Here is a 10,241-nt window from a genome sequence, read left to right as displayed (position 1 = left end):
TTCCAAGTAAAAGAAAACGTGCCGGAACGTTTCTGCGTCGTCCCACCTGTTCAATTTCCGGACGCGCTCCAGTTTTTCCAACCATTCTTCTCGGTCTTCTGCGGGGGCTCCTCGGAATGATGGCGGTTCCCGTGGCTGTTGCAGAACGACAGGAGGATTGGCTTGGTTGAGCATGGTGCTGGTTGCGACGTCTTTCTTCTTCGTCTTCTCCGGTAGTAGACCGAACTCGGGTGGTAAATCTTGCACGCGGAGGCTGGCTCTTGTTGGACTGGCTTGGCGGCTTCCAGAGGTTGTAGTGGGCATGAAGGGTGTGTACCCAGCACAGCACCTACACCAGATGTCACGAAGACAAGGACGATGAAGTTGTCTTGAATGAGAAACACGTTTATTGGAGCGAACTTGTGCTCCCCTAACAACTCAAAAGAATACAGAGGCGGCGAAGCAGCGGTCAACGAAGTGACTTGCACAGGCGAGTGTCGTCGAATCGAATGCCCCGGCGTCTGCTCTGCAGGCTTTTTTATCTTTCGGCGCGCGTGGTTCTGGAACCGTCGATTCGCATCGAGAACATTGTAGATGCAAGAAGATTATTCCGGGATGTTCACGTTAGATCGGAATGCTCTCCCTATCACAACAGATAACACATGCGGCACAGAAAGAAAGAATGGAACACGCGCTTCCCTTGGCGTAGAGATAACGCAGACCGGCGCAGCCGGGCGGTAAAAGCAAAACACAAATAAACAAACCCAATGTATGGTTCGCGGCAATATACAGGAACTTTTGAATGTTTAAGATAGTATACGTTTTTCCTTGTGCACTAAATAAAACACGACAATTAGACACACAGGACTTGATTTCGCGTAGTTTGGGGAAATTTGGGGATACTGTTTTGATAGTTCTGCCGGAACTTTTTTTATTTTGACACCACAGTTTGAATATACACACACAGAGCAACAATAGGGCCATAGTTAGTAAGCAACTTTGAGCGTGCGAATGTCAGGCAGATCTTTCAATGCACATACAAACCCCACAAAATTGCCCTAAGGAAATATATTCACAAATATTCATCAATTTACAGTACGACGCGCAACTCTCATGTGTTTCCATATTCATCCAGGGGAACGTATGTGCTTTGTTTTGACTTCGGAGATCGTCCCATGGCCCTTCACAAAGTTGAATGAAAAGCGATTCCACGTGACATCAAAGTCTCAGCACCTTTCGGGACAGGGGCTTTTGGGCTAGCTTTACAATCCGATCCACGGTTGCATTGACATTTCCGGCCCAGTTGCCGAGCAAAGGTCGCAGTAGTTTTTTGAGAAGAACTTCGGAAAGTTCCTTGGTGTGGTCGGCGTCATCCACGTCGCAGGTCAAAGCGGAACACTGCGTGAAGTGCGGGAGGAGTGCCGAAAGAAGAAGACTGCACAATTTACCGCTCCGTCTGACCTCTGGTGACTTCATGACTTTGCTGACGAATGTGCACATTAGCTTGCAGATGCCGATAATTTCAATGGAAGGGTACTTGAGGTGGCCATTATCCAGCTGCTTTATCATGCCGTACAGTTCTGCAGTAGGGTTCTGCACCTGCAGCAGAGCCTTGCATGCTTTGCACTGCACCTGAGAATCGCAAATGGAAAAAACAAATACAAGCAAAATGTTAGTCAGCCTCACCATGAGTTAATGTTCGTATTACTTGAGTTTTGCTAATTGCACTGAACTGAACTGCCCAACATTTTTGTGAAGCTTATTTCACGGCTTAAAACTAATCTGAGGGAAAGTAATAGGAAAAGGACGACAGGATTAGTCTGATCGCCACAAGAGCAGGACAAAATGACAGCATGATATTGAAAAAAAAAATCAAAGTTCCATACCTTTTCCTCGCAAGCCCGAACGATGTAGCCAGCCAAAAAGGCGAGTGGTGAAATCTCGAAGTACGCTTTCGCTTCGGAAGAGTATTTCACGAACTCCAGCTCGCTTGCAAGCTCTCTCGAAGCCCATTCTACCACAGCAGGTCGGGCAGCGAGGTCGTCATCCCGAACTGCTAGACTGAGGGGCGTCTTGGTCTCAGAGCTGGAGGGGGCGTTGCCACTCTTCGCAGCGTGCAGTATGCCAACCTGGAAGGAAACGCGAAGTGAGATTGTGTTTTGTGCCACGCCGTTATCGATTTTCATACCTTTAGGAGCTTCTCCACGGTGAACACTGCTGTCCTGGCATCCACCCGGTCATTGCCGCCGTTGAATTGCCTCACACAGCTGAACAACGACTCTACAGGGTCGCTGTTGAAGCTACGGGTCAATACGTAGCGGAAGTTGAAATTTGAAAAAAAAAACTCAGTTTTAAAACCTTGGTTCAATAAGGAAGAGAAGAAAGTACGATGAGAGAAAAAACTTACTTTGCATCATCGAGAAGGTACTCAACGGTTGTCACTGTCGACCTTGTGGTTAGAAGTGTCGCCTCGTACGTTTCTTTCGTCATCCTGTTTTTTGATGGGCCACCGGAGAGCTGGAAGTCCTCCAGATAGGTGACGAAATCTACCTCTAGCCATGAAAGCCGCTCGTCGTCAGACGTAGAGAATGGTTCTTCTTGCCGTCGGCGGGGTCTCACCGAACCAATGTCATGAAGGGCGTACCACTTGGAAACCATCTTCATGAAAGCAATGGTGGGCAGGCTGTCCTGAAAATCTTCAGCGTCCGAGTGGCACTCTGGGTTTTGCTGAAGGAACTGCAAAGTGGCTATCACTTCAGCTGAGAAGATCTGCGTTGCTCTAGCTACTTTCATTTTCTCCAGGTTATTCGGTTCCACATGAGCCCGCGTAAGGAATCTGACTGGTTTCACAAGTAGCTGGGTTTGCATATTGAACAGTTTCTTCAGGTACACACCGCCTTGAATTAGCTGCCCTCCGTCCAAAATCTCCTGCTCGAGGAAATTGGTGCGCAGATTTTTGATCAGGTGATTCGGGTCGAACGAGAGAAAAAGCGGATCGCCTTCACGCATGGGATGGGGGACCGCGTGGACAAGTGCGTCCTCGTCCGAAAGGCTCTTGAAGAGAGAAACGTTCGTTTGGTGATTGTCGGTCACAACTCTCACTATGCGAAAACCCGCTTCTTCAATGGCCTTCATTACCTCGAGCGTCATGAAATAGAGCTGGTCGTCCTTCAAACATCGAGTGAAAAAATAACCAGCCGGAATGAAATATCTGGTGGAGAGGCCTCTGAGAACGAAACAGAGCAATCTATTTGCGACTTGAGGGGTTGTTGTAGAATATTCTTCCGGACTATCTTCAGAGCCCATGTCGACAAGGCCAAAAATTTTGTCGATTTGCCGATCGTAGATGACCTTCTGTTGAATCGACATTTCGTCGATGATGAGTGAGCAAAACTGCTATTGTTCAACGCTCAGCCCTTCCACTTCCACACTTCCACGCGGAGGCGCTCTGTAATTAACGGAGTGACTCCGATTTCTCCTGCAGACTTGCCCACATACTTTTGTAGGGTCGAACGACAGGGCAGCGTGAAAAGGCCTCAGGATCGGACATAAGCGTACCCTTTGTTGGAGCATGCCTTCCAAAGGACGCATTCTCTGATGGCGGTCTCACTGTACGTCGGCTTCTTCTCATTGAAGCACGAAACTTGATTTTTAATGAACAAGCCCTTCTTGTCACCTTGTTCAGCGGCTTCCAGCACATTCAGGAACTGCTGGATTTCTTTGCTGTCATAGCGTTGCAGGCACTCGCGCGCTTCGTCATGCTTTTCTTGTAGTGCTTGCAACGTTTGCTTGAGGCGAGAGACTTTCATCTCAAAACGGTGAATTGTTCTCTTCACGTTCTCCGTCATGCGCTGAAAATCCAAGTCGGTTTGCGACGTCCCATCTACTAATGATGTAACCGCTCCGCTGATTTCTGTCAGGGTCTCGACACACAAGTCTACATTGGTTTCGGAAGTTTTGAGTTCTAAGTGAGCGGCGAGGTCCGAGTTCGCGCCACCACTTAATTCGCCTTCTTCGGCTACTTCACCGGTCGCACACGGCGGAGCATCTCTCCGAGGCTTTTTCCTTTTTTTTGGTGCGACATCTCTCCGCATGTAGGCCGGATAGTTTGGAAATATTGTAGGAACGGCGCTTGGCAACAACACTTTGTATTTTGTTGTACTTTTGTAATCCTCATGCTTGAAATGAAGAGAACATACCAACGACCGGTCACTGGGCTCCCATCTCGCTGCTTTTCCCGCGGTGCCTTGCCGGGAAATGTTGGTCAGCCACACGGCTCGTCGGTCAGCATCGCACGGGAACTCGTGGTAGCGGATTCCAGGATCTTTTTTCGCGTTTGTCGTGCATAAAGGCACGCAGCAGTTACGTGGCATGATGGCGTATACGCCGCATATGCACCACTTTTTTAGCTATATGGTCCTGACGCTCAGAATCCCGCTGATAAAAACATTCGCACTGACTGTTCCTTCAGTGGGCACAAGGGCTCGCCAAAAGAGGTTAAAAAAAACGTCTGGGGTGGAGGCGGAGCTCTGCTGTTGACGCCTGCACCCGCCACATTGTTCCAGGAAAAAAAAAACACACGGGGGGTGGGCGTGTGGGCCCGCGCGACGGTACGACAGTTTTTGTGAATTTTGTGAATCCGGGTGTAAGGGTTGCAGGCGCCAGCGACGCTGCGAAGTCGAACGCCTGGGAAGCGGCGGTTCCCTGAAAGGAGCATGAAGGACTTTATTGTAGCCAGCCTGTCAAGAGCGAACGGCCTTTGGATCATGCCGCCTGCGCGGAGACGAATCGTCTTGAGCCTCAGCTGGGCTGTGGCGTTGTTTTGAACGACGAGTTGCAAAGCACAGTACGTGTATGGGAAACCGCGGGTCGGATGCTCGATGAGTTTTGGACGTGGCGGCGGTCGCTTCGGGGGCCGCCTGCGCGCGTTTAACCAAAGGGACGGTTGTAAAAAAAGTGGCCCGACGCGCTTCTGATAACGGGGAGCAAGGGGCTGTCAACTGGCCCGCGCGCACATTAAGGAAGTGCGAAGATGTTTCGTTGGGAATGCGACGCCGCGGGGTCCGCGCGTCCCATATGGTTTCTGCCGAGGATCGCCTGTCAATGGCGGGGAGCCTTTTGTTTATTTCGCCCGAGGCTACTGCAAAGAATGGTGGACCGGCAGCCCGCACATTCGCAGATCGCTACTGGAAAAATACCCATCACACCAACTGCTCCGCTTCATTTTAAAGCGCCATCGCGGAAGCTCGCTCAACGCGTTGTCGGCGTGGGCTCGCGCCGCTCCGTCATGAAACCCGTCCCCGAACGCTAGCGCCGCGAGAGAGTCAAGCGGCGGAAAACGTAAACAGCGCCACTCACGCCCTCGCCCGTTGAAATCCGGGCGACGCGGCAGGCCGCACCATGCGTGCGCTCTCATCCAGCGGCCGTGGTAGTGGGATGTGTTGACTGCAAAGTTCAGGAAAATATTTGCGTCTTGTGGTGTCGAGCGCCTTGCATGTAATTAAGGCATGATACATAGGGACACCATACATACGAGGAACTGCAGACAAAGTTTCTTGGGGTTGAGCGCTGTTAAACGACGTTAGTCGAGTGCAAGTTATGGCTTCGGGAGAGAGCGCCCAATGAACGTTCCCACAATTGCACCGGAAGGCAAAACAACGACGCTGATTGGCGCAGTCGCCGCTGTAGACGTTAATGCACAGCGGCCTTGGATGCAGCCAGTGCCTTGTTGTATCATCTCCTGATGAGTCCTTATTCTTTTTCGCTACCCTGGGGTGCTATTCCAGAAGGCCCGAGTTTGAGCGAAACTCAGGCAAGGCGGAGCTGCGCTGATAATAATAAGCTCATGATAATGTTTCGGGGCAGGGTTAAAACGCTCTAAAAATGGTATTCATGCTATTTGCGGATTATTGAGGTGACATAATCGGACCAGGGAAGCGCGCTGCAGGGATGCACGACTAGGACGTGGCGCATCTTTCAGTACGTCCTCTCGCTTCACTGCTGTACCAGTGGCTATGGCGGAAGCAAATCCAACTAATTTATTTTATTTTACTTTTACTTTTTTATCTGTATTTAATCACAAAGTTCATTTTATTTTTTATTCCAGGCGTTCATGTGCACTTTTTGTTTGACATTTTTCGCCCTATGAAGCAGTTTCTGCCGTCGGTGGCAGACAGTGCAATCACGTGACTACGGCCGACTGGCAAAAAAAGAAAGCGGGTGATGGAAGCGCGCCACATTCAAAACAGTTGCTGTTCGTATTACATTATCAAAACCCTCCGCTTTTCTACACAAAATGTCCTCTGGGCCCTTTAGTCTGCTTACGTGCTTATAGGCCGAAAGCCTAGCAATACGTATTAGCATCGCGTCCTTTGGATCGGGCTCGCCCAAAAGAAACTGTTACGTCCCTGTGGGCTTTCGCCACTACAACGGAATACATAAGAGGATGTAGACGCTCTCACCTTCTTTATCGCCTTCCCCATCCCTGACTATACCCTGCCCCCCCTTCCGAATAAAGATTTATAATAATCATAACAACAATAATAATTCTCAGATCTGCTCTTTATTCTCTTTCCATGCTCTGTTTCCTGCCATGCGACGGTGACGCTGAACAAAACCCATTGAAATGTGTAAAGATCGCCTCTGACAATAGACGCGCGCCGTTGATTGTATTGTAGGGAGCATAATGAACAGATGAAACATTCCATCAAGCCATGCGGGAATGCATCGTACCATCATCAACCATGTGGAAGAGGAAGGTAGGATTATGTCCAATCCAGACGTGGGGATATGCGCCAAAGAGGTATCAGAGGAAGAAGATGAGTCCCAGAAGGTGCATGCGCGAGAAACGAGCTGGGTTATCTCAACGCTCGGACCTGCGTTCCTTCGGCGTCAGCCCTGCGAATAAACCACCTCAACCGGCTATCGGTGCGTCGACTGTGTCCTTGTCAGTATGTATAATACGTATAAGTTATCCGGCCAGCGACATTTTCACAAGAAATGCGCGTCACGCAACCCCACGAGGGAAACTGTCTGCCGCGATGATGATAAACAAAACACATGATCATGCAACGCCTCGTTCAAAACAATTATACAACCTCCTTGTTCAAAACAGTTTTGCGAGCAGACGATGACTGAACCGCAAGCTCCGGCTGTAGGCGGATAGACGCGCGGTAGAAACCTACGGAAGCCATGTCCACCAAACCACCTAAAAGAAAGGCGAGGTCTTGGTAACAAGTCTCCACTTATCATATTGCGCACATACCGGCTGATGGTCGACTGGTGGCGTACGATGCTGCGATCGCCGCCAACGCTTCTGTAGAAGCTGTCCGTCACGTAAAACCGAAGCGCACACAACACTTGCTCCTCGACGGTCATGGAGCGAAAGTTGCTAAATCGTCGTCAACGAGGGTCGTCGCCAGACCACTGCAAAACCAATGCACAGCACGTTTCGAGAGAAAAAAAAAAGGAGACCGAAATTCTTCCTTTGTTTAGAGGTTCTGTCGGGGTAGATGTACGCCTGCTACGGCGACCATAAAATAAACCACGCCGCAGTAGCGGCCACCACGGGCACCCCGAGTTCAACCCGACCGTGCAAAACCATGCCTGAGTTTCCCCCGAGTACTAATGTCAGTCAAACACACCCATTCCATTGGTGGGCCTGGCGTAATAACCGAAGCCATAGCCACCAATGGCGTCACTTTGTGTCGGCGTAGCGTCATTGCCGCGAAGCCGTCATTTGATGCCCGCTAACAGACAAGAACTTAGCACCAAACAAAAATAAACCCAGGAAGCACAGGACTCTTCGCCATAAATCAAGCCGGTGTACTTTGGCCGCTGATTTTCTGTCCGGCCTTTTTCCGGCAACCATGTTCGGCCCGTGTCCAAATGTGGGCATTTTGGCCGTATACTCCCACTGCTGTCCAACGGCCAGTGTCCGTCGGCCAGTCGATCGGCTTACGTTCATACGGCCAGATTCCAGCCGTAGGGCTCCGGCCATTCCAAACCCACCCGTGTACGGCCGAAGTACGGCCGCCGGAGGACAGCCAAAATGCGGTCGTAGGACTCCAGCCGGACTAAAGCTGCCGGAAATGCGGCCGTGCTACGGGCATTGGAGTTCAGCCACAGTACTTTAACTGTACTGAGGCCGGTAACTGCATGTCGCGCAAGCAGATGACTCAGTCGCGCTGTGCAGCAGCACAAACCCAGCATTTTCGGTCCAATGCAGCCACATCAAAGTGGGCCCGCGCGCAACCACCAGCCGTCCAGCATTCAGCGCAGCCTTGCTTAATTATCAGGGTCAGTTGACACCAAAATTCATTTATTAAACAATGCTCACAAATCGTCGTTCCTTTAATTGCCGTGCCTCTTCTACTGTCGAATACAGAAAATATTCGGTTCTTCGTAGAGCTGGAATAGATGTGCTCTCCATGTCCTGATTTCTTCTGTGGGGCGGCTTACCTGCATTACCCGCCATGGTCGGCTGGGCCGGCGGCGGCGGCGGTCTCCGACTCCACCGCATCTCTCGTGTTTGGTTGGCGGTAGCTTTTCCCCGTCCTTCCTGTATTCGTCTGCTGGGCGGTCTCATGCCCGCGTGCGTGCGGGCGGGAGTGCCGCGTACGTGCGAAATACCAAAGCCGTGGAAAAAGAACCCCATCATATAGCTGGCTTTGCGACAACGGGCCGCAGAGTAGTTTCGAGCAGACGAAATTGAAACCCCACCGCGCGCTCTCACACGTCGGCACGGTGGGGTCACGTGGTGCAGTGACGCCCTGGGCAGACTTCGAATTTACTTTTTATGCATAGGCTTCACGTTTCTCCGGTGGCGCCGTCTCCTAACTTTTTTCTTCCTCCATGTTCCGCGGCATATAGAGGGCGCGCCAGCCAACCCGGCGATTCCAATATGGCGGACCAAGAGGTGATCGGAGGCTCATCGTAGTGCTCCGGCTGTAGACCCCTATCATCTTCGATTATCCGATCTATCGTCATTTCTGAGCGATGTTGCCCTTCACGCGCTCATTGTTGTGGGGCGACGTAATGAGGCACGTAGGAACCTCTGATAAACGAATCCGGTAACACACCGAGGGCGAAGCGGTGCTGGATGCGGGGCACTTGGTGTGTTGTGGCGTGAAATGTCAGGAGGCGTCATCTGTCACAGTCCAAGGCCTTTGCCTTCAAACTTCGGCTTTGAAAAGGAAGCCGCACGAGCTGGAGTTCCTTTACGGCAACGACGGCTCACTGAAGCTATGTAAATGCCGTTGTATCGCTGATGCTAGCCACACGAGCGAACGCATTGGAGCCCGCACACAAAGGCTCGCGCCTTTGAAAACAGGCTCTACCGCATTTGGAGGTGACGTTCTGCTGCGCGCCTGTTTGCTTCATGGGTAGAGGAAGCAGATGGGATACTTTTTTTGTTGTTTTTGTAATATCTTGCTGCCTTGCCGTACAGCGCGCACGACTTGCACACGTGCAGATTGAAATGCACAGTCCGGAGCTGCGCGAGCTGAGCTGCGGATTCAGGCCCATTCACACTTGCGATGAAAGCGAGCGAAAGCGACGGGAATTCTGTCGGTAAATTAACGTACAGTATCGATTTCACCATCCGTACGGAATACATTTAGGGAAGATCCCTTCCCAAGAAATATACATCCACAATACAATGTAGGGCGCTGCAAGGCTCGGGCTCGATCTGTATTGAACTCTGTCGCGGGTAGTCCTGAGCTCGCGATTTTTGTAGACGCGTCTCAGTACGGCCGCTCGGATTGCTTTGTGGTGGTCGCCGTAGACAACCGGGGCGGGATGCTCAACTCTCCGTGGCGGTGGCCGAGCAGGTCGCCATCACCTTGGCCATGAAGTACTACCCACGGCGTCCGAATATCTTTACGGACTCGCGGGCTGCGGTTCGAGCTTTTGCCTCCCTCGTGATCGATCTCGCGGGAGGCTGCGGCAATCCTTGTTCGTGAGGGGGCCGCTGGACATCACACAATCACATGGTTCCCGTCCCATATGGGGACCAACGTCCATCCCGACGTTCCCAACGCCAACGAGTTGGCCCATGACCGTGCGCGAGGATTATCTGACCACAGCGGTCCCGGCGGATTCGCGTAGGGGGGGGGGGGGGGGGGGGAGGGAGGGGGGGGGGACGCCGGGAGGTTCAGGGATCCCTTTCTAACATTTCACAAGGTCGTAAGTCACTATCTTTTCTCTCGGAGGATCTACCCACCTCCTCATCCAACGCTTACTCGGTCTGAGTCGTCGGTCTT

The 10,241-nt window shown here is 51.5% G+C and overlaps 1 pseudogene; it reads right to left on the bottom strand.

The window, feature by feature from the left end:
• Positions 1 to 1,197: 1,197 nt before the first annotated feature.
• On the bottom strand, positions 1,198 to 3,348 carry LOC144153525 (uncharacterized; annotated as a pseudogene).
• Positions 3,349 to 10,241: the final 6,893 nt, after the last annotated feature.

This window comes from Haemaphysalis longicornis, unplaced genomic scaffold (genome assembly GCF_048455015.1).
Source record: "Haemaphysalis longicornis isolate Haplotype H1 unplaced genomic scaffold, Haemaphysalis longicornis Haplotype H1 scaffold_9, whole genome shotgun sequence".
NCBI classification, from domain to species: Eukaryota; Metazoa; Arthropoda; class Arachnida; order Ixodida; family Ixodidae; genus Haemaphysalis; species Haemaphysalis longicornis.
This window is presented reverse-complemented; position numbering and strand designations above follow the sequence as displayed.